Source organism: Nicotiana tomentosiformis, chromosome 2 (assembly GCF_000390325.3).
Source record: "Nicotiana tomentosiformis chromosome 2, ASM39032v3, whole genome shotgun sequence".
NCBI classification, from domain to species: domain Eukaryota; kingdom Viridiplantae; phylum Streptophyta; class Magnoliopsida; order Solanales; family Solanaceae; genus Nicotiana; species Nicotiana tomentosiformis.
The window spans coordinates 145690726-145705783 of record NC_090813.1 but is presented as its reverse complement, the minus strand read 5'-3'; the positions used below and the strand labels follow the sequence as shown (position 1 = coordinate 145705783).

Sequence of the window (15058 nt, the reverse complement as noted above, 5' to 3'; positions counted from 1 at the left end):
CTCTCATCTGTCTTGACAATGAAGGACTTCATTAGATCTTCTAACCCAGGCTGAGTGAAATGTTAAGTCTGGAACTGTAGCCTCTGCTGATTTTGGAAGCCCGGGGCTCCTTGTCCCTAGAATCTAGAGTTGTTTTATTGCCATGCATTTACAGTACCCCCAGGTGAACTCCACAAAAAATCGGTGTGCTTATGTCCCATTGCATTGAAGTTATAATTCCCAACAGCATTAACTTCCTCATTTGAGGCTTGACACTCATGAGTAGGGTATCCTCTTCCAAATATATCACAAGCTGCGTGGGCCTCACTATGTACTGAAGCTAAGGTCAGCTTCCTTATTTCTTTGGCCATGGCATCAAGTTGTACCTGCATAGATATGTTAGCATCAACTTAGTGAACACCAGTTGATCTTCTTCTTTCAGCAATTTCAGAGGGCCACTGATTTGCATCTTCAGATAATTCATCTAGAATTGTGACTATCTCCTCTGGAGTATTCTTCATCAACGGGCCTCCAGCTGCATTGCTCAATGTTCTGTGTGAGGTTGGTGTCAATCCATCCCAAAAATTCTGGAGTTGCATCCAGAATTCAATTTTGTTATGTGGACACTTTCGCACTATCTCCTTAAACCTCTCCCAAGCTTCAAAAAAGGTTTCAGTCTCGTTCTAACAAAAGTTAGCTGATGAGAAATATTTATCAAGAAATTTTCTGTTCATCTCATCCCATATTCTAATCGATCCATTAGGTAAGCTTCGAAGCCAATGCTTTGCATCATCCTTGAGTGTGAATGGAAATGCCCTTAAGTAGACTGCATCTTGCGACACACCATTGTATTGAAAGGTGTTCATAATCTCCTCGAAGTCCATTAGATGGTTGTTTGGATCCTCGTTCATCTTTCTTCTGAATACACATTTGTTTTGCAGAGTTTGAAGCAACCCCTGCTTCAACTCAAAATTGTTAGCTGCAACTGGAGATGGTCTCACACTTGATAAGCCTTGATTGTAGACCGGTCTAGCATAATCGCCAAGTGGTCTCCCAACCCCGGAGGTATAATTCCAAGCTGGTCTGCATCCAAGGGTTGATTCTGAGCAATTCTCCGAGCCCTCTCTTCTTCATAGACAATTTGTGCATTTCGAAGAGCTGTTTCCTCAGCATCTCGTGCAGCTTTTTCTCTTTGCTGGGTTGCCTCTATTGCAGCCAAATCAACATTATCATCATCTCCGGCCATAATTTCCTTGGTTGAGGATTGCCCAACCTTCTCAGTATTCTCAGGGAGATTTATTTCCTTCCTCAGTTGTCGCAGTTATTTCTCAATTTCTGGTTCGTATGGTAGTACTTCCTTCCCAGAAGATTGAGTCATGCACCAATCTAACCTGTAGCATGCGCACAGTCAAGGAACACCAAACGTAAAAAGAGAAAAAAATAAAAAATAAAATCTTGAATTAGCACTACAAACTATTTCAAACACTATTAATTGTCAATCCCCGGCAACGACGCCAAATTTTGACGAGCGCAAAACACATATTTAAATATGCTCGCTAGTCGAATATAGTATAGAAAAATATCATATCCACAAGGATTGGATTTAAATAGTATTTTCATAGCTTCTAGTTTAATTGCTATCCAAGATGATCGACAATTTAGATTTATGTGATTAAAACTAAAATTAACTAAAGTCTAAACTATTGGCTAATGACAATTGCAACAAGAGTAAGCAAAGAAGATATCAATGGGAGAAGATAGGGGTTGATTGGATATGTGCAAGATACTTGTCTGGGATTTAACTCTATTTAATTCACTTCTAATATTCAAGTGAGTCTCTCGAATTCACTCAATTATTAGTTCAAATGTTTAGTAGAAACGCCTCTCTCGATTAAGTCTCAACCTCATAATGTGAACCAATTTAAGCTCGGTGAAGATATGCAAGAGTTCGTAGTGGATTGGTCTTTAGGAGAACCTCTCTCGATTATTCTCCTAACTAGGTCTAAACAATAATTCAACTAGCCTCTTTTGATTACTAAGAAGAATTAATGAATTCAACCAACAAGATAATGCAAAAACATCACAAGTTATGCCTCTTTCGATTACATGAACATGTGAAAATAGATGTAATAATTAAAATACCCAAAACGATTCAATACATAAAAAAATAGAGTTAATATCCATAAACAATCATCAAAACACCAAATCCATCAATCCCTAAAGAAGAATTACTCCATAGATATGGAGTAATTCATCACAAATAAGTTTAAGTTAAAGAAAAATATAAAGTGATCCAAACTCTTGTCTTGAGTGAGGATTGAATGATGAAATCCTTGTGCTCTTGCTTCTCCAACTTCTCCTTAGCCTCTTTAGGTCTTAGATGTATCAAAAGTCCAGAAAATACCATTTTTCTATGTATATATACCAAGTAGGGACGGGCCCAAGCGAAAACACCATTTCCTACGCGAAATAGGACACTTTCCAGAGTTGGACGTGCGCGGCTGCGCACCTGGGAGTGTGCTCGCGCATATGGCCGCGCACTTTGGCCAAAACACTGCCTAACTTGCACGCCCAGTGCGCGCTCTCGCACCTGGGTGGCCTCTGAACTTTGCCAATTTCTGACATAAATTTACACTGATGCGTCGCACTAGTGTATTTTTTCAGCAGTTGATTCTTCCTTGAATTTTGACATCCAGCAGTGATCTTCTACCCCTGAACACCATCCCGGCTTATTCCTTTGGGATTTTACTCAGACTTTAAAGCTCCAAATAACTCGAATTAGTTTCACAATATGTTCACTCGGAATCACTCCTACAAGACATAAAACGCACAATTAGTGCAAAACACTAGCAATTGAAAGCTTAACTCAATTAAAGTGCAGTAAATTAGAGTGCGATAAATAACTAAAACACGCAATTATAGCCTACCATCAGGGTTTAATCTCGAAGGGAAAGAAATTTTAGGCCCATGCCCATTTTCATAATGATATATTGTTGATCCATTTTTAGAGTTATTCCATTTCCATGTTAATCTATAAGCTAGCCTACGTATTTTTATAATTAATCCACTTGATGCTCTACAATAATGTCCATAATCTATAGCCTTACAATATTTTCAAATTAGTTTAGGAAAATGACTCATAAACATCGCTAGCATGCTTTTAGGTATGACTAGTAATTAATTATCATAGTTATGGGTACGGTTCCCGTGGCATGACTGGGATACGTAATCCCAAAATACAAGTGCGCGTTTACGCGACTTGACCCTGCAACTTTAAATAATAATAAATATGTTGTAAATCGTGAGTGAGTTTCACGTGGCATGATTTGCAATATGTACAAAAATAACAACTGCGTAATAATGTGACTTGTCCAAAATGAGTTCCTTGACTACTTGAAACACACAATTAAAAGTGGTATAAAAGCGAAAATGCATAAAAGGTTCTAAAACAGGTAATAATCTAGTTTAATTAAATCAAGTGTAAATTGTAAAGCGACCGTGCTAAAACTACAAAATTCGGGAGTGCTTCACACCTTCTCCCGGGTTAAAAGAATTTTTTACCCGATCTTCTGTGTTTCGTAGACCGTAAAACAGAGTCAAATTTCCTTGAATCTGGATTTAAAATAATTGGTGACTTGGAACACCGTGATAAATAATTTAAAGTGGTAACTCTATTAAATTAATTAAATCAATTCCTTTTCAATAATGTCACTTAAAGTGAAAAAACTCATTTCCCTGTAAAAAGGAGGTGTGACATTGTTCTCTCAAAATTTTTACCGTATCAGCAATCGATTCATCATCCATAACATCAGGAGTAGGACTCCTCGCACGCAGAGTATTTCGTTCTTCCCGGATCGAAGTTGCTTCATTACCATCGTTGCGAGTTTCACTAGTAGAATCATCCTGCTGATCTCCACCACGAAAATTGTCCTCATGCTCATTGACGTTGTTTGTTCTAACATTGAGCGAGTTGTTGACATCATTGGGTGCTATATTTGTATTTTGCTTACTACAGAAAAACTTCAAAGCATGTTTGTAAAAGACAAATAGATCAAAGTAATACCACAATTATCTATGTCCCACGGTAGGCGCCAAATTGTTTACCCATAAAACGATATAGTTGAATGTGTGACGTGGCTTATAGACACGGGGAATAAATTAATTCGAAAAAATAAAATAATAGAGAGTAAAATAAGAATAATTGAAGAAAATACAAGCTTGGGCTTTGAATTGATCTTTTCCGGAAACAAGACCAATACCAAAAAACTTAATATTAGCAGAATAGAGTTTTGTAGAATAAGAGAATAGTATTAGCCTTTTTTTCATACAAGTGTTTCGTGTCCATGAATGAGTACAAACTTCTCTATCGGTTGCTCCTTTAATGCTGCATTCTTTAACCGGTACCTTAATTTTATATTCTCTTTCCCGGCCTAGATGCCTTCGGAACCTATGCAACCGGCGTCATCTACTTGCTAACTCATCTCCTACCTGTCTTCACTGCCACGTGTTAACTCAAAAAGCATCCATTTGTTATCTGTTAATTTTACCCAATACATTCCCTCAACTGTTCATTCTTCAACAGAAGCAGCCAAGTCACCAACCTGAGCCATAACAATATAAGAACTAAGATACTCGTAAGGTTTATATAACTGTGACATAGAGACTTTTAAGAACATGGATGTCTTAATTGGACCTAAATGGCTTAGATCCATGAAACCAGAACCAGATAGGAACATAAGGTATTTCAAACAGAATAGCAACTTGTAACTAGACAATATTTTTTGCACAAGAAGCACTGACTGATGAACTATTTATTACATAAGGCTACGATCTTCATGTCTAGGGAGAACCAAAGAAGCTCATTCAGTGCATTAGAAAAAATATACTCCATGTATATCAGTATATGGTTTTCAAGTTCCAAAGTATCACTTAATTAGATACCTCACACATCAAATTACAATTCCAGGAGCCAACAAATTATTCTTTTTCGTTAGTTTTTTTCTCAGTTGGTACGATCTGTATCACTTCTGTTTAGTAGTGCAGGAGGTAAAAAGTCCTAATTATATTATAAAAATGGATTTAAATTATATGCATTGACGGTATAAAGATGTTTTTTCAGTACTATCAGTGAAATGTATTTTGTGATAAGGGGTGTCAACAGTTGTTCATGTGGCTGCCTTCTCCAAACAAAGATAATTGGCTCTGAGACAGTCAAGGAGGTGTGGGAATGCGATCTCATTTAGCACACGCTTTCTATATTGAATCTATATTGAAAGCGATCTCATTTTGGACAGTGTAAGTTTCAGTGTCAATTATCTGGGAAATTTCCTCGACTTGAACTAGAGACAATGTTGTGCCCGCTGACAACAAAGGGAACAATCCAGCAAAAGAAGTATACCTGCAATATCACTAAAGAAATTAAGTGCTCGTGGCAATAATGTAGAGTGTTATGGTAGAAATTGCGCCAATTGGCCACTTTTCGATCCTGTTTTTGAAAAATAGTCACTGTCTTGGAGTTGCGGATTTCACATCTGGAACTCCAAGACATTATTCTAAGGTTCACTTGTAAAATTTGAACTCTTGGACAATAGATATTTTTCCATTACAAGGGCTAAAAAGCGAATATTTTGTGAATTTTACCCGGTGTAGTATTACATCTAATTTAAAACCCAAGAAAACGTCAAGATACTTCATACATAAATCAACGTCAATGATCACAAGCGAACTGGAGATAAGATCCTCTTAATTCCATAAACAGGAAGTGGTGCTCTCTGTGCTTACATGGAACATAAATTGTAATATCACTAGATAAATAAAGTAAAGACAAGAGAAAGTACAAGTTCCGTTATCGTCCAGCGGTTAGGATATCTGGCTTTCACCCAGGAGACCCGGGTTCGATTCCCGGTAACGGAATATTGTTTTCCCAAATTATGAAGTTCCCTTGTTTTAACTTCTTTTTGTTTCTCGATTTGTAATTAAGCAAAGTTTCCAAGTATTAGCTCAGATGCTGAATTTTCAAAGCGAAGTTTATAAAAATAGAGATAACACGTAAGCACTTCAGACTATTAGTAACACGTACAGTTACGAATTATCAATAAATAAAGAAAACTTCAACCAATGTAAAAGCAACCCAATGGAGGAAGAAAAGATAGATTAAGCAAATACTAACGTTTAGCTGATTTGTTACGCAAGAATCCATTTGCCATTGAGCAGAGTCAATGTTCGATTCAAGCTGAGTGATCAACTCACCAATCTCAGCCCGAGTTTCACTGCTGGCGTTCAACCCTCTGTTGGTTCCTTTAAAAGAGTCCACCAATTGTTTCTTCAGTCAGCTGTTTTGGTGTCTCTTCCTTTGCAACGGCCATTCCGGCTTCTCATCTGTCCCCCTTTCGTCTTCGCTGGCCGCTCCCACGATATTTTTGGACTTTGGCTTGATTGAACTTGGTCTTTGTACTTCTCTTTTTGCTGTCAATTTGGTTCAACATTTTGAGGTGGCTTTTGAATATTAAGAATTTACGGGGCGGCTCAATGATATTGGTGTTTCACGAAAAAGTGTAATCTTTGGCTCAAATAATTAAATTTACATACTAAGGAGTTAAACCTAATTAACAATAATATTTCTAAATGCGAATTCTGAAAGCGTGACTAACATTGGACAGATCTGGTAGAAATATAATAATGATGTGCAACAATCATTCCAAGTAATGTGAGCAATAATCGAACATTAAATAGCAACGAACGATAATAAATGACATTTAAGTAAATAGAAGGAATGATTCAAGTATATAAAGGAGGAACTAGGTGGTTATTCCTTCTGACAATGATGAATAACAGACAAATCCTTGAATGTTCGAATTATCCTCGGATCTGGTGGAAAGTATGAAATAATATAGACAATTATCTTGGTGAAACGGTGATGTTTGTATCTTAGTAAGAGAGAGAGAGAGAATCATTTGTCAAAGTGTGTTCTTACAAATCAATATCACATGCCTCACATTATTGGCCCCTCTTCCATGAGACATATTTCTAACAAACCCTAACAGTACAAACTGCAGAGAATATTCGCTTGAATATTTTCTTTAATATCTTATTTTGAAAACTAGCCGTTACAGCTTCATCAGTGATGCTCGACCTCGATCATTGTCGTCATCTCGACCACGGCTCCCGTCGACTCTTCGGCTGCGAGTATTTATGCTTCCTGGTCCACCTCGACTAATGACAACTCGAGACTCCCTCCTTCTAGGTAATCTTATTTCGAATACTATCAGGCAGATTTCGACTCATACAGTTAGTCCCTCCGTTTATTGAGGCCGGCCTCAGGCGGGCTTGATGAGCGAATTCTGTTCATCGTGGTCGAGATGGTTGGACGAGTGGGTCGGGTCGCGATGTTTGAGACGAGCTGGCAACGTGGCCTTTCATGAGCCGGAACCTTTAGGGTTACGTTGTTCCTTCATCAAAGTGATGTCATCACGTCATACGTCATTATGGTGCGTTTTCCCATGCGTTGCGTCGTTTCGCGTGCGTCTGTTGGTTGGACCTGTCGCTTCGATAGTGGTGCTAAGTAATGATGACCTAATTTCTCAGTTTCGATGCCTGGGCTCTTATAAATAGGGATGTGAAGACACACACTCAAGTTTTACAAATTTCCCATATCAAAACCTTGTGCCTTTTTCTTCTTATTCCATTGTTACGCATCTTCTTTCCCTGCCCTAGCGATCTCTGTTGTTTTTAACTCCCCGTTACTTTGAATACCCTCTCTTTCGTTAGAACTATGTTTAACGCATCTTCTGGTCCTAGCGAGGAAAATTACCTGGTTCCCTTAGCGATGGTTTTCCCTCCTCACGCGGAGGGCATCTTCGTTGCCATTGAGGATGAGAACTTCCCTACGGTGGAGGAGATAGTTCCTCATGGTGAGAAAGTCAGGTCTGATTTTACAAAGGTGCCTGAAGCTGAGCCCGAAATCTCCGAGTTGGCGATGAAGGAGGCTGATTTATTAGAGCTTAGGGCTAAATTCGACATTCCCACTCGCATCGAGTTGGTCCCTGCCGGGCGGGATGTGATACAAGTCCACCGCCCGGAGAGGCCGTTAAAGATCGGGCCGGCGAGTATAACGTTGGTCGTAATGGCGATGGTCATTTGTAATTTGTTTCTGTAACTTCTCTTTTTGTATATTTTTTCCGGTGTCTTCAAAAGCCTTTTTAAGAAACCTTAGAATGAATATCAAAGTTGGTTTGTTTGCTTTCATTTGCACCTTTCTTATTTGTTGTGGTTTGTTTTTGTACTTTGCGTATTTTGCTCCTACATACTTTTGTCGTCGTCCTTGTATATATTAGAGTTTATTGAAACGTGGCCGAGGTTCGATAGGTTTTACTCAAACTTGGTCGAATTTATCCTTTTATTAATCACGGCCGAGGGTCAATAACTGTTATTTGAGCGGGGTCGAACATGGCCTTTTGTTAGTTGTGGCCGAGGGCTGGTAGGCGTGGTTCGAGCGGGGTCAAACATAATCATTTGTTAATCACGGATGAGGTTCGATAGATGTTGTTTGAGTGGGTCGAACATAACCTAATATTGATCGCGGTCAAGGGTCGATAGGTGTTGTTCGAGCGGGGTCGAACATAACCTTATGTTGATCGTGGCCGAGGGCCGATAGGTGTTGTTCGAGCGGGGTTGAACATAACCTTATGTTGAAGTGGCCGAGGGATGATAGGTATTTCTGATAAACGTAAGTTTCTTATTACTTTGATGTTGTTGCTCTAATTACATGATTGGAGAAAGTTGCAGATTTTTGGGCATTGGCTGGCGTTCCAGTCCCAGCCCCAGTCTATCTAGTCCCGTCATTTCTTGACTTGGAGTGTATTGAGGAGTTTGGCAATGAAAGAGAAAAATAGTCGCTCCCTCGCATACTTCGACTCGAAGTGCTCCCATTGTTGCCTCGTTAAAAAACTCCTTAAGAAAACCTTAATGGGACAAAACTCAAGTAAAGGGGAAAAACGTACGACTTAGGGACACTTCTTCCCTTAGAAGTTGAAGTATTTGAGGTGGCTGATGTTCCAACTGTTCAGTAGTTGCTTTCCTTCCATTCTCTCTAGTTGGAATGAACCCTCGTTCGCTTTGGCTGTAATTTTGTACGGGTCGTCCCAGTTTGTTCCCAACTTGCCTTCCCGTGGGTCTTTGCTCGCTTGAGCGGCCGGACCTTTGCTTTCTTGTTGTAATAACTTTTTGCTTGCTGCTTTTGGGTAACCATCCTTATGTATGTCATATCTCTTCGTTCATCGATTTCATCGAGTTCCTTCCTTCTGCTCTCATCATTACAAGTACCTCTTTCATGGGATTACCTTAGGCTGGGTTCTCCTACTTCGACTGGTATAACTGCTCTGATCCCATAAACCAAAGAATAGGGCGTCTCTCCTGTGCTCGCCTTCAGAGTAATTCTATACGCCCATAATACTTCTAGCAGTATCTCCGGCCACAGTCCCTTAGCGTATTCGAGCTTTTTCTTCATGATGTTTAATATGGACTTGTTGGAGGACTCTGCCTGTCCGACACCGGCTGGGTGATATGGGGTCGAAAGTATCCTCCTAATATGCTATTTCTCAAAGAATTCGGTGGTTTTATTTCCCGTGCGCTAGGGTCTGTTGTCGCAGCTGATCTCTTTTGGTAGGCCGAATTGGCAGATGATGTTTTTCCGTATAAAGGTGATTACCTCTTGTTCGCGTATTTGGGCGAACGCTCATGCTTCCACACATTTAAAGAAATAGTCAGTTAAAACTAAAAAGAATCATACATTACCTCACCCTGTTGGGAGAGGGGCCCACGATGTCCATTCCCCACTTGAAGAACGGCCACGGAGAGGTGACTGAGTGGAAGTGTTCTCCTGCGTGGTGAATCATTGGGGCATACTTCTGGCATTGTTTGCATTTCTTCACAAATTTTGAGGTGTCCTTTTTCATGGTGGGCCAATAGTATCCTGCCCGTATGAGGCGTCTGACGGGTGCTCGATTGCCGGAGTGAGCACCGCAATGGCCCTCATGGACTTCTTCGAGGGCGCGCTAGGTATGTTTTGGGCCCAAATATTTCGCCAAAGGACCGCCGTAAGTCCTCTTGTACAGGCCGCTATGGAGGAGATTGTATTTTGCTGCTTGTATTCTTAACTTCTTGGATTTTTTTATCGTTTGGGAGTGTGTCGTCCTGCAAATAGGCGATAATACGATTGCACCAATCCCAAGTTAAGCTTACAGATCTTACCTAAATTTGGTCTAGTGATGAGTTGAGGAGGTGAACTACACTTTTATCCCCGGTCATGATGCTTTTGGTAGCCGTGGCCAATTTGGCGAGGTCGTCTGCTTCAGTATTCTACGCACGCAGGATCTGCTCGAGATGGCATTCATCGAACTCGGGCAACAGCTTACAGAACTTGGTCTGGTACATTTGCAATCTTTGTTCTTTGATTTGGAAAGTCCTTGTAACTTGGTTGACTACGAGTTGGGAATCACAGTGGAGTTTCATTCTCTTTGCCCCATACTTGAGTGCTAGCCTCAATCCTGTAATTATGTCCTCATTCTCTGCCTCGTTGTTAGTCATATCTGGGCATCTTATGGATAGGCAAATTACTTCGCCGGTAGGGACTTCGAGTACGAGTCCCAATCCGGATCCGGAGGCGTTGGATGCACCGTCGGTGTACAGGACCTAGAGGTCCTGTGTTTGGAGAGAGGCTTGGATGGCTTCCTTCTCTACTTCATGCATTATTTTTGCACTGAAGTCTGCGGCGAAGTCGGCAAGCACGTACGACTTTATTACCGTTCGTGGCTGATATGTGATATTATGCTCACTTAGCTCAATGGCCCACTTGGTCAGCCTCCTCGATAGCTTGGGTTTATGCAAAATGCCTCTTAGGAGAAAGGTGGTAACTACCGAGATAGGGTGGCACTGGAAATAAGGTCCAAGCTTTCGTGAAGCTATGACTAGTGCTAGTGCCAGTTTCTCGAGGTGAGGGTACCTCGTCTCGACGTTGACGAGTGTTTTGCTAATGTAATAGATGGGAGATTGCGTACCTTTGCTTTCTCAGATCAGGACTGCACTTACTGCTACTTCAAAGACGGCGAGGTAGACAAGGAGGGGTTCCTCGGGTTCGGGTTTTGAAAGCAGATGTGGTGATGACAGATATGCCTTCAGTTCTTTCATAGCTTGTACGCACTCGGGTGTCCACTCAAGGACGTTATCCTTTTTTAGCATGCCGAAAAATTTGTGACATCTGTCAGACGACCGCGAGATGAATATCGATAAGGCAGCGATTCAACCAGTCAGCCTTTGGACTTGCTTCTTGGTAGTTAGGAGTTTTTGTATCCCTTCGATAGCTTTGACTTGGTATGGGTTGACCTCGATTCCCCGTTGTGACACTAAGAATCCCAAGAACTTCCTAGAGGCTATTCCAAACGCGCATTTCTCTGGGTTTAGTTTCATTCTGTACAGCCTTAGTATGTCGAAAGCTTCCTTTAAATGGTTGATATGGTCCCCTGCCTTTACGTACTTGACTAGCATGTTGTCGATATATACTTCCATGGTCTTGCCGAGCTGATCTTTGAACGTCCTCATGACCAACCTTTGATATATAGCCCCAGCGTTCTTCAGCCCAAATGGCATGACTCTATAACAATATGTTCCTTGGTGGGTGATGAACGTAGTTTTCTCCTGGTCTTCCTCTTCCATACGTATCTGGTTATAGCCTGAGTACGTGTCCAAGAAACTCAACAACTCGTGCCCGGCCGTTGCGTCGATGAGTTGGTTGATATGTGGCAGTGGGAATGAAACTTTCAAACATGCTTTGTTCAAGTCCGTGAAATTCACGCACATCCGTCATTTCCCATTTTTATTTTCGACCATCACTACATTGGCGATCCATTTTGGGTACTTCGACTCCTTATGTATGCCATATCTCTTCGTTCATCGATTTCATCGAGTTCCTTCCTTCTGCTCTCATCATTACAAGTACCTCTTTCATAGGATTACCTTAGGCTGGGTTCTCCTACTTCGACTGGTATAACTGCTCCGATCCCATAAACCAAAGAATATGGCATCTCTCCTGTGCTCGCCTTCAGAGTAGTTCTATACGCCCATAATACTTCTAGCAGTATCTCCGGCCACAGTCCCTTAGCGTATTCGAGCTTTTTCTTCATGATGTTTAATATGGACTTGTTGGAGGACTCTGCCTGTCCGACACCGGCTGGGTGATATGGGGTCGAAAGTATCCTCCTAATATGCTATTTCTCAAAGAATTCAGTGGTTTTATTTCCTGTGCGCTGGGGTCCGTTGTCGCAGCTGATCTCTTTTGGTAGGCCGAATTGGCAGATGATGTTTCTCCGTATAAAGGTGATTACCTCTTGTTCGCGTATTTGGGCGAACGCTCATGCTTCCACCCATTTAAAGAAATAGTCAGTTAAAACCAAAAGGAATCGTACATTACCTCGCCCTGTTGGGAGGGGCCCCACGATGTCCATTTCCCACTTGAAGAACGGCCACGGAGAGGTGACTGAGTGGAAGTGTTCTCCTATGTGGTGAATCATTGGAGCGTACTTCTGGCATTGTTTGCATTTCTTCACAAATTTTGAGGTGTCCTTTTTCATGGTGGGCCAATAGTATCCTGCCCGTATGAGGCATCTGACGGGTGCTCGATTGCCGGAGTGAGCACCGCAATGGCCCTCATGGACTTCTTCGAGGGCGCGCTAGGTATGTTTTGGGCCCAAATATTTTGCCAAAGGACCGCCGTAAGTCCTCTTGTACAGGCCGCTATGGAGGAGATTGTATTTTGCTGCTTGTATTCTTAATTTCTTGGATTTTTTTATCGTTTGGGAGTGTGTCGTCCTGCAAATAGGCGATAATACGATTGCACCAATCCCAAGTTAAGCTTACAGATCTTACCTAAATTTGGTCTAGTGATGAGTTGAGGAGGTGAACTACACTTTTATCCCCGGTCATGATGCTTTTGGTAGCCGTGGCCAATTTGGCGAGGTCGTCTGCTTCAGCATTCTACGCACGCAGGATCTGGTCGAGATGTCATTCATCGAACTCGGGCAACAGCTTACAGAACTTGGTCTGGTACATTTGCAATCTTTGTTCTTTGATTTGGAAAGTCCTTGTAACTTGGTTGACTACGAGTTGGGAATCACAGTGGAGTTTCATCCGCTTTGCCCCATACTTGAGTGCTAGCCTCAATCCTGTAATTACGTCCTCATTCTCTGCCTCGTTGTTAGTCATATCTGGGCATCTTATGGATAGGCAAATTACTTTGCCGGTAGGGACTTCGAGTACGAGTCCCAGTCCAGATCCGGAGGCATTGGATGCACCGTCGGTGTACAGGACCTAGAGCTCCTGTGTTTAGAGAGAGGCTTGGATGGCTTCCTTCTCTACTTCATACATTATTTTTGCACTGAAGTCTGCGGCGAAGTCGGCAAGCACGTATGACTTTATTACCGTTCGTGGCTGATATGTGATATCATGCTCACTTAGCTCAATGGCCCACTTGGTCAGCCTCCTCGATAGCTTGGGTTTATGCAAAATACCTCTTAGGAGAAAGGTGGTAACTACCGAGATAGGGTGGCACTGGAAATAAGGTCCAAGCTTTCGTGAAGCTATGACTAGTGCTAGTGCCAGTTTCTCGAGGTGAGGGTACCTCGTCTCGACGTTGACGAGTGTTTTGCTAATGTAATTGATGGGAGATTGCGTACCTTTGCTTTCTCAGATCAGGACTGCACTTACTGCTACTTCAAAGACGGCGAGGTAGACAAGGAGGGGTTCCTCGGGTTCGGGTTTTGAAAGCAAAGGTGGTGATGACAGATATGCCTTCAGTTCTTTCATAGCTTGTACGCACTCGGGTGTCCACTCAAGGACGTTGTCCTTTTTTAGCATGCCGAAAAATTTGTGACATCTGTCAGACGACCGCGAGATAAATCTCGATAAGGCAGCGATTCAACCAGTCAACCTTTGGACTTGCTTCTTGGTAGTTAGGAGTTTCTGTATCCCTTCGATAGCTTTGACTTGGTCTGGGTTGACCTCGATTCCCCGTTGTGACACTAAGAATCCCAAGAACTTCCTAGAGGCTATTCCAAACGCGCATTTCTCCGGGTTTAGTTTCATTCTGTATCGCCTTAGTATGTCAAAAGCTTCCTTCAAATGGTTGATATGGTCCCCTGCCTTTACGTACTTGACTAGCATGTTGTCGATATATACTTCCATGGTCTTGCCGAGCTGATCTTTGAACGTCCTCATGACCAACCTTTGATATATAGCCCCAGCGTTCTTCAGCCTAAATGGCATGACTCTATAACAATATGTTCCTTGGTGGGTGATGAACGTAGTTTTCTCCTGGTCTTCTTCTTCCATACGTATCTGGTTATAGCCTGAGTACGTGTCCAAGAAACTCAACAACTCGTGCTCGGCCGTTGCGTCGATGAGTTGGTTGATATGTGGCAGTGGGAATGAATCTTTCAAACATGCTTTGTTCAAGTCCGTGAAATTCACGCACATCCGTCATTTCCCATTTTTATTTTCGACCATCACTACATTGGCGATCCATTTTGGGTACTTCCACTCCTTGATTGAGCTATTTTTTAATAGTTTCTACACCTCCTCGCGGACGGCATCGTTGATGGTGAGATTGAATTTTCGTCTCACCTACCTTACTGGGGTAGAACGGGTCGACGTTTAGTTTGTGTGTGGCGATCTCTTTGGGGATGCATGGCATATTTGCGTGGCTGAAGGCAAACAAGTCTGCGTTAGTTATTAAGAATTGACTAAATTTACCTGGTTCTTGGAATTTGAAGCCGTTGTAGGCCTTTTTGCTACAGTCGCTGGGATTTAATAGAACATGGTCGAGGTCCTCTACGGTCTAGTCCACGGCTTCGACCATTTCGGGATCCATGATAGCGTCCCTGGTCTCTTCTTATGTCGACCTCGACCCTGTTGATTGATATGCCTCTTTTTCCTTGTCTCTTTCTGTTGGGTTTTCGTTCCGTCTAAGGCTATGCGGTAGCACTCGCAGGACGTGCGATGTTCTCCCCGTATGCTGAATATTTCGCATGGT

At 41.9% G+C, this 15058-nt stretch overlaps 1 long non-coding RNA gene and 2 other non-coding genes across 3 annotated transcripts; 2 read left to right on the top strand and 1 right to left on the bottom strand.

Moving 5' to 3' along the window:
* Nucleotides 1–588: 588 nt before the first annotated feature.
* On the top strand, nt 589–691 carry LOC117276550 (small nucleolar RNA R71). Its single transcript, XR_004506813.1, has one exon. It is a non-coding gene; the product is annotated as a small nucleolar RNA R71 (small nucleolar RNA).
* A 3489-nt stretch (nt 692–4180) lies between these two features.
* LOC117276549 (uncharacterized) lies at nt 4181–6432 on the bottom strand. Its single transcript, XR_004506812.2, has 2 exons — nt 6149–6432; nt 4181–4580 (listed from the first exon to the last, which is right to left on the bottom strand). It is a non-coding gene; the product is annotated as an uncharacterized lncRNA (long non-coding RNA).
* Nucleotides 5821–5892, top strand: TRNAE-UUC (transfer RNA glutamic acid (anticodon UUC)). Its single transcript has one exon. It is a non-coding gene; the product is annotated as a tRNA-Glu (tRNA).
* Nucleotides 6433–15058: the final 8626 nt, after the last annotated feature.